This window comes from Nannospalax galili, unplaced genomic scaffold (assembly GCF_000622305.1).
Source record: "Nannospalax galili isolate Female #2095 unplaced genomic scaffold, S.galili_v1.0 scaffold612, whole genome shotgun sequence".
Lineage (NCBI taxonomy): Eukaryota > Metazoa > Chordata > Mammalia > Rodentia > Spalacidae > Nannospalax > Nannospalax galili.
In genome coordinates this window covers 2554201-2566792 of record NW_008333388.1, presented here as the reverse complement: position 1 = coordinate 2566792, position 12592 = coordinate 2554201, and the positions used below count along the sequence as shown (strand labels likewise).

The 12592-nt window shown below is 45.9% G+C and overlaps 1 protein-coding gene and 1 pseudogene across 1 annotated transcript in view; one reads left to right on the top strand and one right to left on the bottom strand.

The window, feature by feature from the left end:
- Extl3 (exostosin like glycosyltransferase 3) overlaps positions 1-12592 on the top strand; it is a 108113-nt gene that overhangs the window by 32201 nt on the left and 63320 nt on the right. The window lies entirely within an intron of this gene.
- LOC103730024 overlaps positions 11598-12592 on the bottom strand; it is a 1804-nt pseudogene continuing 809 nt past the window's right edge.

Here is a 12592-nt window from a genome sequence, read left to right as displayed (position 1 = left end):
ATTCATCCTACTGGTGAGGCTTTCTCCTGTCATTTCTAATTGGCTTACTGAGTGTTTCACTTCCTTCTTCATTTCAGCCTGAGTAGTCTTCAATATTTCTCTTTTCTGAATTCATTCAGAAGTTTATCCCTATGTTCCTTCAGTTCTTTGATTTCTTTTTTTGAGTGTTCTTTAAATTTACTGAATTTTTTTATCATGTTTATAATTGTTCTTTTGAGTTCCGTGTCCTGCATTATCTCTGGGGATTCTCATTGTGCTCCTCTAGAGGATTACTGGTATTTGGTGGGGATATGTTATTTTGGTTTTTCATGTTATTATTTTTTCTCTGAGATTTTGACATGTGAATTTCTTTTGTAGTTCCTGATTCTTGTGTGAGACTCAAGCCTTCAAGTTTAAGTCTGCTTCTTTTTGTGAACTTTATGTGTCTTTGTGGTTTACTTTTTTGGGAATGAAAGGCTGGTTCCTCTAAGCTTCCAGCTCTCTTTTGATTTTATATTGGAGTGGCCAGATTTTGTCTTTAGGAGTTCCCACAGAGGCCCAAGTCAGATGAGGATCAGATGTTCTCAGTTTTCTAAGGTCTGGATCCCTCCAGAATAGATTTGGCCTTAGGAATTTGGGGGTTGGAATGGCCTGGAAGCGAGGCCCAGGAAAGATGCTGGTCTAGAGCAGCTGGTGGCTCTGCCACCCAGAGATACAAAGGAAGCTGGGGGCAGGAGGCGGCCCCAAGGGCCCCTGGGGACTGCACTGAGGAGCTGGGTTGGTCTGGATGCAAAGGACCAGGAAGAGGAAAGGTCAACCCTGGTGTCCAGGAAAGAGGCTGGCAGGTTGTGGAGACCCAGGGAGGCAGAGGGAGGTGAGGGGGGCCAGGCCCAGCAGCAGTGCTCCTTGGGGACCTGAGAAGGAACTGAGTTGCTCTGGATGCACAGGATCAGGAAGAAACAGTGGTGGTTCTCCAGGTTTCTGTGGTGCCAAGACAAGGAATGGGACAGGACCCAGGCTAGGAGGAGAGACTGGCAGGGGAGATGGGAGGGTGAGTGAGGGTGGGGGAGTCAAGGCGCAGAGGGCCCATTTGACTTACCCCGGAGAGAAGCCTCCTGGTCAGAGAGAGGCCTTCCAGTTGGAGAGAGCGATTCTTTTCTTTTTTAAGATTGTTCTTCCCCTTCGGCTCTGGCAAATCTCTTCAGCTTGCATAAAGGTTCTCCAGTCATGTGTCCTGGAAAGTTCTCCTGGCCAGCTGGACTCCTGGTAATGGCAAAGACATTAGGTACTTTGGAGCTGCTGGGATGAGAGGATGGGGTTGTGCTAAGGAGTTCTCCAGGTTTACCTGGGCCTTTCAGAGACAGGCTGCCCCAGACAAGTAAGGGCACAAAGAAACTGTCAGTGGCCAGACAGTGCCCAGTACAGCAGAGAGGGCCGGGCCTGTTGTTTCTAATGGGCAGGACATGGGGGTCAGTGGATGGAAAGTTAATAGGAGCAACTTAGCTAGGTGCCAAGGGTCAGAGGATTCTTGCTGCACTGGACTCAGCACACCAAGGACAGCAGGCCAAAGGGACCTCACAGACAAGAGCACTCAGAGGACCTGACTAAAAGTTGGATTTGGGAAGGGGAGTGGTCCTTGCCAGCTCCTGCCTCATCCTTCACACAAGATTCTTGACTGTTTCTGTTAGTACTGAGATTCCTGGCCAAGTGGCCATTGTCCTTGTTGGACTGACCCAGGTCTAAGATATCTTGCTTTGCTTTGCATAGTCTTAATTACAGATGCTTCCTTAACAATTACTCCTTCTTAACACTTTCAGGGGGGTAGAGTTGCATTGTAGTTAAGAGCACAAGCTTTGGAATCAGAAAGTGCTTAAAGTATTGATCCCATCTGTGACATCTGTAATAACTTGGGGCAGCACTGAACAATACCTTCTTCCCAAAGTGGTTAACTTATGAGTTTAATCATCCTTGCTCACTCAGTGGGAGCACCACCGTCAGTAGCAGCATTCTGACTCACACCAGCTTGGTGTCCTGAAGCCAGCCCAGCATGACCCTGTAGTATGGTTGCTATGCACACAGGTTTACCTAGGCTTGCGGGTCGGTGAGCATCTGGTGTCTCCCGGTAGTAAATAACAGAGCCTGGTTTCTTTCCACAGGAGCAGCATGTCTGAGGCCTCCGTGGCAGTTCTCTTACTCTGAAAGGCATTCTGGAGCTTTTTTAGTGTGCGTTGTGCTAACTAGAAGGAAAATACCCTGTTTATTGCAGTAGTGCTGTGCTGCAGGGCCACTGGAAGACTTTTTTTTTAATGGTTACTTAAACTTTTTATAGTCACAGAACAAAAGAAAATGATGAATCAAGGCTTTTCAAAATACATTAGTGGGAAACAACAAACAGACAAATTACATCAAAGTGGAGAAATCACTGCTGTAGGTTGTAGATGGTATCTGATGCATTCTTAGCTTCTGGGAACACTTTTTGTGCATGTGTGTGTGCGCGCGCAGGAGTATGCATGCTACAGTGCATATGCAAGAGGTCAGAGGATGACTCTTAGGTGTTGGTTCTCTCACTCCACTATGAGCTCTGGAGATGCAACTCAGGCTGGTCAGTCTGAGTGACAAGTGCCTTTACGCTCTGAGCGGTCTCACCAACCCCAGAACACTTTTTTCTGTGGTTTACTCATTCCAGCAGTTCTCTGCCTGGGACCTTAGTGTGCAGTGGTAGCTCACAGCTTATCTCTTCTTGTCAGTCAAATGCTTTTCTTCATGGTTTCATCTGTGTAACACATCGATCTTGTTAATAGATGGCTCCCCAGCAGCTCTCCACCTCAAAGTATGTCTGAAAGCTTTCAGCAGTTTGAGAAGGGGTCTGTGTGTGTTGTACACATTAGGGAAGATGGAAAGGAGGAAACACTATCATTTCTATAGAAGCTCACACGGAAGGATCAAGACAAAGGGCAGAAGGGCTGGAGGGATGGCTCAGTGGTTAAGAGAACTGGCTGTTTTTGCAGAAAACCTGGGTTTTGTTCCCAGCACCCAAGTGACAGCTCACAACCATCCATAACTCCAGTTCTAGGAGAATCTGACGACATCTTCTGGCCTCCACAGGTACTGGATATATACATGATGTATATACATACCTGCAGGCACACACTCATACACATAAGAATAAAGCTTTTGAAAAAGACAAAGGACAGAAATGGAACAAGGTCTTTGCAAAATGCCATTTCTGATTTTGAAATTGTCTATTTTTCTTCTTCATTTGACCAGGCTGGCCTTGAACCCGCAGAAATCTGCCTGCCTCTGCCTCCTGAGTTCTGGGATTAAAGGCATGCACCACCACGCCCAGTGAAATTGTCTATTTTCTATTTTCAGAAAGCTGCAGAGAAAATCAGTGTTCCCAAGTTATGACCATGGGTGTCTTGGTGAGCTTGCATTCCCCTTCCAGCACATCTCAACCCTGACTTCACCTCCAGGGCTCATAGCACAAGCTGGCTGATGTCACCATTGAGTCACTGAATCTGAATCTCCTTGACTGAGTACCAAGTTACAGACAAGACATCCTCTAAAGGGACTTTGGGAGACATTGCAAGGAATGATGCTCATTCTTCGTGATGTCACAATTAAGGCATAATTAAGGTGATTTAGCAGGTAATTTTTCTTGAGTTCTGAATTCAGGTTCTCTAGAAAAACAGAAGCAATATATTCATGAATATATGCACTGAGATTACACACACACACACACACACACACACACACACACACACACACATACACATATATTATACAGAGACAGAATGAAGAGATTATTATAGGGTGTTGGCTTGTGTGGTGATGGGGGCTGACAGGTCCAGATGTCAGCAGTTGGAAGGCTGGAGGCCCAGGAGAACATTAATTTATGTTCCAGTCAGAAAGCTCAAGACTCAGAAGGGCCAGCGTTTCAATCTGAGCCTGAAGGCAGCAAAAAGCCAGTGTCCCTCTCAGCCCTTTATTTCCTTCAGTCTTTAGTTGATTGGATGATCCCAATCTGAGAGGATAGACTGCTTTGTTTATTCCTCTACTGACTTAAAGGTTAGCATAATCCAAAAGCACATAGCCAGACCTACAGTAATGTTTGACTAAATGTCTGGGCAACCCATACCTCAGTCAGGTTAGATAAAGTTAACCATCACAGAGCACTGCTGCCTCTGTGTGATCTTGGCTTTAGAAATGTGAGTGAGGGGATGGGATGAGAGCAAACCTTCAGTCCTTTTCCCGACAACAGCACGACTCCTGCTCTAAGTGTCCCTATACATGCCAGCTCCGCCACATTAATGCATCAGTTGCTGAGCCAGGAGAAGGAACAGTTACAAAAGCACATCTTTCCACTGGCACCTCTTTGTAAGGAGAAGGGAGTCCCAGGAGAGTAGGATTTAAAGGTGTGATTTCTTTTTTTTTAGTTTGCTAAATGAGTGAATTTATGCTTTTACTTACAGGAGTATGAGTGACAGGTCACTTACAGGAGAATGGCATGACTGAAAAGTTTGCCGCTGTGTGGACCATGACTCACTCCCAAACAACAACCGGGGAACTTGGGGGCCAGAACAGCTTCTTGAGCATTTGTTAGTGTTTATATAACCGTATGGAAGGGCACTGTTAGTCTTTCAGGAGAGCCCTGAGTCTTCTAAGTTTACTTTTTTAGTGTTATGAGCCTGCTTCACCTCTCCATGAGAAAATGATTAATTTGGAAGAAATAGCTACCCAACCTTCCACTGCTTTCTTTGGCTCCTAAATGTTTGTTTGTTTGCTGTTGTTTCTGGCCCTTTTTTCTTGTGTTCTCTGAGTCCCTAACTATGCCTGTGAGCTTCTGGAGATTTCTAACGCACAGGGACAATGGGGTCATAGGACACACACCTATTCCAAAGCTGTGATTTCTTTAGTACAGACTCTGCCTCTGTTGCAATGACTTTCAGAGACAAACAGAACTTAGTGTCAGAACCTGTGTTATTCCTGTTTTTTCAACCTTGAGTGTCTACTAACTCCACTGACATTAAGTAGAGTGGTGGGGCAGGGAGAGGTTGAAGAACACATTTGTAATGGTTGTTTACTGGCCACACAGTACATTTTTTAAAATATTTTATTATTTTTATTTTATGTGTATGAGTGTATTGCCTGTATGTAAGTGAGTGCACCCGTGTCGTGCAATGCCGCGGAGGTCAGAAGAGGGCTTCAGATTCCCCTGGAACTGAAGTTAAGGATGGTTCATAGCCGCCATGTGGGTTCTGGGAATTGAACCTGGATCCTCTCTGCAAGAGCAGCCAGTGCTCTTAACCGCTGAGCCATCTTTCCAGCCCCACATTTTTTTTTAAGGCAAATTAGTCACTTGACCAGCCTTGGGGTACCCAAATTAAACATTATTTCTATTTTTTCTTGTTTTTCATGGTACTGGGATCAACTCAGAGCTTCATACATACCAGGCAAGTGTTCTGCCATTGAACTACAAACCCTAAACATATTTTTTAATATTTATTTTATGTGTTTGAGTGTTTTGCCTGCATATATGTATGTATGCTATATGTGTGCAATGTCTTTAGAGGCCAGAAGACGTGTCACATCCCCTGGAACCAGAGTTACAGATGGCTTTTAGCTGCCATGTGGATGCTGGGAACTGAACCCATGTCCTCTGGAAGAGCAGCAAGGGCTCTTAACACTGAGCCATCTCTCCAGCCCTAACATTATTTTTTGGTGTATCTATATTTCTGGGCGACATTAGTATTACAGTGGATCCAGGAAAGCAGGTTCTCAGTGTGGGTGTCAGTCAATTCACTCAGGGTCTGAGTCAAACAAAAGATGAAGAAGAGGATCTTGCCCTCTCTAGGCTTCCTGTCTGCCTTCTTGGGCTGGGATGATCTGTGTCATCCTGAGGCCCTGAGGCTGGGCCTTGTACCACTGGCTCCCTTGGTCATTGGCCCTCTGCGTGTGAACAGAACCACACCATCACTTTCCTGGGTGTACAGATGACATGTTGTAGACCCTCTCAGCCTCCACATCCATGTCAGACAGTTCCTCCTCATCTCTCTCCTTCCCACTTCCCTTCTCATTCTGTTTCTCTGGAAAATCCTGATCAATCCAGATTTAGGGAGTAGTTCTATAAGAACAGAATTTTAAAGATGAGTCGTCTGACCTGGTGAGAGTTACTGGATCCTGGGATGACAGGGACCACTCGGTACTGGGACCACTGTGCAGCCAGATTGTTAACACAGATGCAGAGTGGGTTAGATGTTGAATTTGTTTTAGACATGCTGAGTTTAGAAAGCCATGTGACATTTTGTTAGAAAGATCCAGGCTGCTCCAACAGCTCAGAGGAGAGGCCAGGGATGGCGGCACACAATCGAGAGTTAGTGCTATAGGTTTGTCTATGTGAAAACAAACCGGCAGCTCAGTTTTTGGTGGCTGAGTTTGAGAAGAGGTTATGAAGAAACAGAGCCCTGGGGTTACAGTGAAGGGACAGAGGAAGACAAATGAGAGAGATGAGGGAGCAGGGCAGCTCAGGTGGTCTATAGGGTGCCCAAGAATTATCTGGGGACTTGTTAGACTACTGTGTGTGTGTGTGTGTGTGTGTGTGTGTGTGTGTGTGTGTGTCTGTCTGTCTGTCTGTGTGGTGTATGCATGTGTGTGATGTGGGGGCCAAAGGTGGTTATCTTCCTCTGTTGCCCCCACCTTACTTTTTTGAGAGAGGATCTCTCACTGAACCTGGAGCTTGCTGTTTCAACCAGACTGGCTGGCCAGCCAGACCCTGGGACCCTCCTGTCTCTGCTTCCCAGGTCTGGAGTTACAGACATGCAATGCCATGTTCAGCATTTATGTGGGTGCTGGGGATCTGAACTCAGATTCGTTTTTTAATATATTTTATATTATTTTATGTGTATGAGTGTATTGCCTGAATGTATATAACTGCACCCATGTTACCCATGTCGTGCAATGCCGTGGAGGTCAGAAGAGGACGTCGGATTCCCCTGGAACTGGAGTTAAGGACGGTTTGTACCATCATGTGGGTGTTGGGAATTGAACCCAGGTCCTCTGCAACAGCAGTCAGTGCTTCTAACCGCTGAGCCATCTCTCCAGCCCCCTGAACTCAGATTCTAATGCTTACAAAGCAAGTCCTTTACCCACTGAGCCACCTTCCCAGTCCTCCCCTCTTTTGTTGAGATGAGGTCTTGCTATGTAGCCCTGGCTGATCTCTAATTCATGGGTGATCCTTCTGTTCTTGTCTGTCAAGTACTGGGATTATAGTGCTACCACACCCAGTTATAGAATACAGATCCTTTCAGTCCCAACCACAGAGATTTGGATTCAGTAGGTCTGGATGGACCTGGGACCTATATTGCAGATACACAGTGTTGAAACTGCTGGTCTGCAGCCAAAGCTTGGGGGGCATGGGAAAGGCCATTTGCTGCCCACTGAGGGAGGACAATGGGCATCCGAGTGCAGTGGGATGCTTCAGGGGATGGAGTTCATACATAGGCTGAGGTGAAGGAGGTGATAGAGATAGGGGATGCTGAATGTCCTTCAGAGAGAAGGGATAATTATGGGGAAAACTGAGGCAAGCTGAAACAGGAATGGGGTAGAGAGGCTGGAGTCAGAGTTGGTCAAGAATTCTGAGAAGCAACCAGGTCCACCTTCACACAGCAGAGGACTGAGGAGGACATGATTTCATGTGGTTTTTTTCTCAAGATCTCCTCCATCTTTCGAGAGGCTGTGCCCTCCCTCTGTGCCTAGGAGCCTTTGTCTCTGCTGATGTCCTCCGAGCCCTGCAACTTCTGTGTACAGATCCATAAAGAGATGACTCGCTGCAGATGAATGGGCAGTAATGAATAGATCTGAGGCAACACTTGAGCCATTTCAAGGATAAAGGGGAAAATTCAAAGAATGTTTGATCATTGTTGCTAAAAACTGTGTTGCTGCCCCTTCCTGTTAGCACTACTGTCTGCTGCTACATGGCTCCCCTGGGATGCCTCTCCCAGGCAAAAGCAATCACAGGGAGGCACAAAGACACAGCTTTCTTTCCTCTGCTCTCCAAAGCCTGCTCCCTCCTAGGGATAGAGCTTCTCACAAACAGGAAAAGCTTCAAAAACCACTTTGTATAGTTACAAAGAAACAACAACTCAGAATAGTGGTCTGACTCAGAGGCCTGGGATGATAATACTCCATTTGTTGCCAGTAAAGCTGCCCTGGAGAAAGGGTCTTGGGCTCCAGGCCACACTAAGCTTGTTTCTTCCATGAATTGAGCTTTCCCTTGGCCAGATCGCTCCTCAACATGAGGAGAATGACTGGAGGCACCTTGACCTCATCCTGCATGGAAGAGAAAAGGATGCACCCACCTGGCCTATGGGGCAGACACCTCCAAAGGAGGAATTCATAGGGGCCTAGGCAGTGAGCGTGGCATGGTGCTGTGCCCGAACTGTCAATTTCTCTTCTCATAAGGAAGAGAAAGCAGAGTGTGTTAGTTAGCTTTCTGTTGCTATAATGAAATATTAGAGTCAACTGTCTTACAAGGAGGAAAATGTTTTGGCTCACAATTTTGGGAACTCTGTGGAGTTCAGGTTGGAGCTGTTGCTTGGGCCTCTGGTGGGCATGGTAAGGAGTAAGCTGTTCACCTCATGGCCAAGAGGCAAAAGAAAGCAAGGAAGGGGCTGGAATCCTCCAGTCTACTTCAGGGCACACTTCCAGTGGCCTAATGCTGGGATTAAAGGCGTGCGCCACCATGCCCGGCAAGACCTTTTTTATTTTTATTATTATTTTTTAATTTTTTTGTTTACTATTTTTATTTTATGTGTATGAGTGTTATGCCTACATGTATGTAAGTACACCCATAGTGTGCAATGTCTGAGGAGGACAGGAGAGACTATTGGATCCCCTGGAACTAGAGTTACAGACAGTTGTTAGCTGCCATATGGGTGCTGGGAATCAAACCCGGGTCTTCTGCAAGAACAGTCAGTGTTCTTAACCACTGAGCCATCTCTCCAGCCCCAGACCTTTTTTATTTTTTATTTTTGATATTTTATGTGTATGAGTGTTTTGCTTGCATATAAGTGTATCCATGTCATGCAATACCCATAAAGGTCAGAAGAGGGTGTTAGATCCCCTGGAACTGGAGTTATGGAATTAGCCTCCATTTGGGTGCTGGGAATTGAACCTAGGTCCTCTGTATGAGCAGCCAGGGCTTTTAACCATGGAGCCATCTGCCCCCCCCCCCCGCAAAGGTCCTTGGCAACTTCTAAGAGTGCCACTCTGGAGACCAGGCCTTTAACAAGGTGGCCTTTAAGGGACATTCAACATCTAAAGAGCACAGAGTGGAAAGAAGTTCTCTGGAAGTTACAGAGAAGAGAAAGTTTGTAGATTCTCAGTAAAAGCAAGCAAGGGAATGAGGGGAAGAGCGTGGTGCCTCCTGCATTCTCCAGCAGATTGACCTCTTGCTTTAGCCCAGGGCTTTGACACAGGGGCTGCCTCCTGTAGTATATGTACTAGAACTGGTGAGTTGGAATGTGGCTCAGACAGGCATCAAGCACATCCTGGCTCCAACTTTGACACCCTCTCCATACACCAATGACAGCTTCTTTGTGTATCTGCGGGCCAGTCCAGCCTTGTCTGCAGAAGGTACCATAAAAGACAGAACACACGTTGATGACATTACTGCCAGAACATACTGGCTCACACCAAAGTTTCACTCTCTGTTCTGGTTCTCATCTGAAGAATACCCAGCCATGTTTCACAGGAGCCCAGATCTTAGCATAGAGTTCCCCAGGAACAGGACAGCACTGGTGGGAAAATCATCCTGGATTAGAGCTCTCCTCTGCTAGTCAATCCCAAAAAGACAGTTTAAATTCTTTCCTCTAGAAGCCCTCAATCTAATGGAATAAGACAAAATCAACCATTATAACCTAACAGGGGTATTTTATTAGTAAGATTGAAACATTTACAGCAGCTTAGCAAAAGCAGCATTAATTCCTTCTTGTTCTGGAAAGCTAGCTAAAATTTCACATTTGACTTTTCTTGGTTTTAGACTCTAAAAATACAAAATCAAAATGTTGAATGCCCTGGGATTAGGTGTGTGTGTGACCACACCTTTAATCCTAGTACTCAGGAGGCAGAGGCAGGCAGATCTTTGTGAGTTCAAGGCCAGCCTGGTCTACATAGTGAGTTCCAGGCCGGTCAGTGCTATACAGTGAAATCCTATCTCAAAAAAAAAAAAAAAAAAAAAAAAGATTGCAAAAGTTATTTGGATTGGGGGCAAGGACTCTTGCCTTGTGTATGCAAGGTGTTACGTTTGATCTCCAGACCTATAATATGCAAACAAGCGATTATCTGGGTTAGGCTGGGTGCAGGTGTTTCCTTTTATTTTTACAAGCTGGCGCTCTGTTGTTTCTTTTGCTGGGCAGAAGCTTTTTAAATTTAATTTCACGTTTCTCTCTCTTGTGTGCCTTCTCTTCCTCTGTTTCTCTCTCTCTCCCTCTCTGTCTCCCCCCCCCCCTTACGCATTTGAGGTCATATCCAAAACAACAAATCATTTCCCAAGCCAATGTCAAGAACTTTTCCCCCTATGTTTTCTTCTAGTAGTTTTACTCTTTCAGGTATTGCGAAGTCTTAAGTCCATTTGGAGTAGTTATTTTGTATCTGTTATAAACAAAGGCCCAGTTTCATACATGTGCACCTGGATATTCAGTCTCCAGGGAAAAGGGTCAGTTTTTTCCCCATTCTATGTTCTTGCATCATTATTCAAGTTTAATTGACTGTAAATGTGTGGATTTTTTTTTTTTTGATTTTTATTTTATGTGTAGGAATGTATTGTCTACATGTAAGTGAGTTGCACCCGTGTCATGCAATGCCTTGGAGGTCAGAAGAAGGCCTCAGATTCCCATGGAACTGGTGTTAAGGACGATCCATAGCTTCCATGTGGGTGCTGGGAATCAAACCCGGGTCGTCTGCAAGAGCAGTCAGTGCTCTTAACCGCTGAGCCGTCTCTCCAGCCCCATTTGTGGGGTTTTTTTATGGACCCTCTATTTTGTTCCATTGGTCTTCAGGTCCGTTTTTAGGACAGTACCATGCTGTATTCAGTACTATAAGTTTGTATTGTATTTTTTTTTTCCCCTAGATGGGAATTAGATTTATACATACAACCAAAACATCAGACTCTGAGGGCAGGTGGGTGGGGCTAAAGGTCCCTTCACAACCTCTGGGCCCCTCAGCTTTAGGGCTGGGGTGCTGGTGCTGGGGTTGAACTGTTGTCTTAGTGTCTCCCTTTTTTCTTACTGGGAAGGAAGGGGTGTCAGGTCTTAACCTGTGGGGGATTTGCCTTTTCTTTCCAGGGACAGGCCTCAGCCCTTACACCCTAGTAACTTGACAGCTCCAGATAGACTCTTAATTGCCTCAGGGGGTTAAGTGACCACTCTTCTTCAATTATCCCAAGGTTTGAGGACTTGCATCACTCAGGTTCCCAGGGAAGGTGCTGAGGGGGGTGAATACTGCCATTTTGGCCAGGTCTTCAGGCTCTGGTACCCTTGCCAAGCAGGGTTGAAGGTGAGCAGGAAGGGGTGACCCAACTTTGAGCCCCCCAAAGAAGGGGCTGGTTGGGGGCTCAGGTCTCAACAGATGTGTGTAGGGGGCTGGGATCTTTGCTCTTCCATGCGACCCCCATCCTGAACTCTCAGCAGCAACTCCAGGAGCTTCTGTCCCCCTGGGGGTAGGGAGGGCTCTGACCGCTGGACTTCCATCTTCTGACCCTGGTGACTAAGGATGGTACTGTAGAGCTTTATCCTCAAGAAGCTAGGGCTGGCTATGTTAGTGAGGACTGGTGGGGGGGGGTGCATGGAAGGTGTCCCTCTGCTCTTCTAGACAATGGGGACTGGGCCTCAGCCACAGGTTCAGAAGGACTTCAGTCTGTACAGAGAGCAGGAAGGCAAAGCTGGGTTCCAGGGCTGTGTGGCCGGTCCCTGGAGGAGGAGGGGATAGAGCAGCAGATTGCCAATGTGCCGTGGTGTCCACAGGGCGCCAGCTCTGTTCACCTTGTGGGGGTCCCTACTCACCATCCTCTTCTTGGGGTCTTTTAGCCTCTATCCCAGGATAGGGAGATACTGATGGGGGAAGGGTGGCTGGGATTTCAGTTTGTACAGTATTTTAAAACCAAGTAATGTAATGCCTCCAGCTTTTTATTTTTGTTCAAGAATGTGTTGTTTATTTGGGGCCTTTCGTGTTTCCTTATGAATTTTAGGATTGTTTCTTCTATTTCTATGAAAAATGTCACTGACATTTTGATAGGGGTTTGTAGATTTGGGTGCTATAGATGTTTTTTAACAATATTAATTAATCCCCCTCCCACAGGATAGCTTTCCATTTATTTGTGTCATCTTCAGAGGTGTTCACAGATGTTTACAGCCTTCAGAAGGCAACACTGGTCTACTTTAATAGATAGGAGCAGCTTTCATATGAGTTGGTGACTGCTGCATTTTTCTTTCTCTACACACATGCCACATATGCATACATGTACACATACACACACATACAGAGAGAGAGAGAGAAATTTTCTATTGAAACATTATCTTCTGCCCTTAAATATTTCTAGCATAAACTTTTCTTCCCC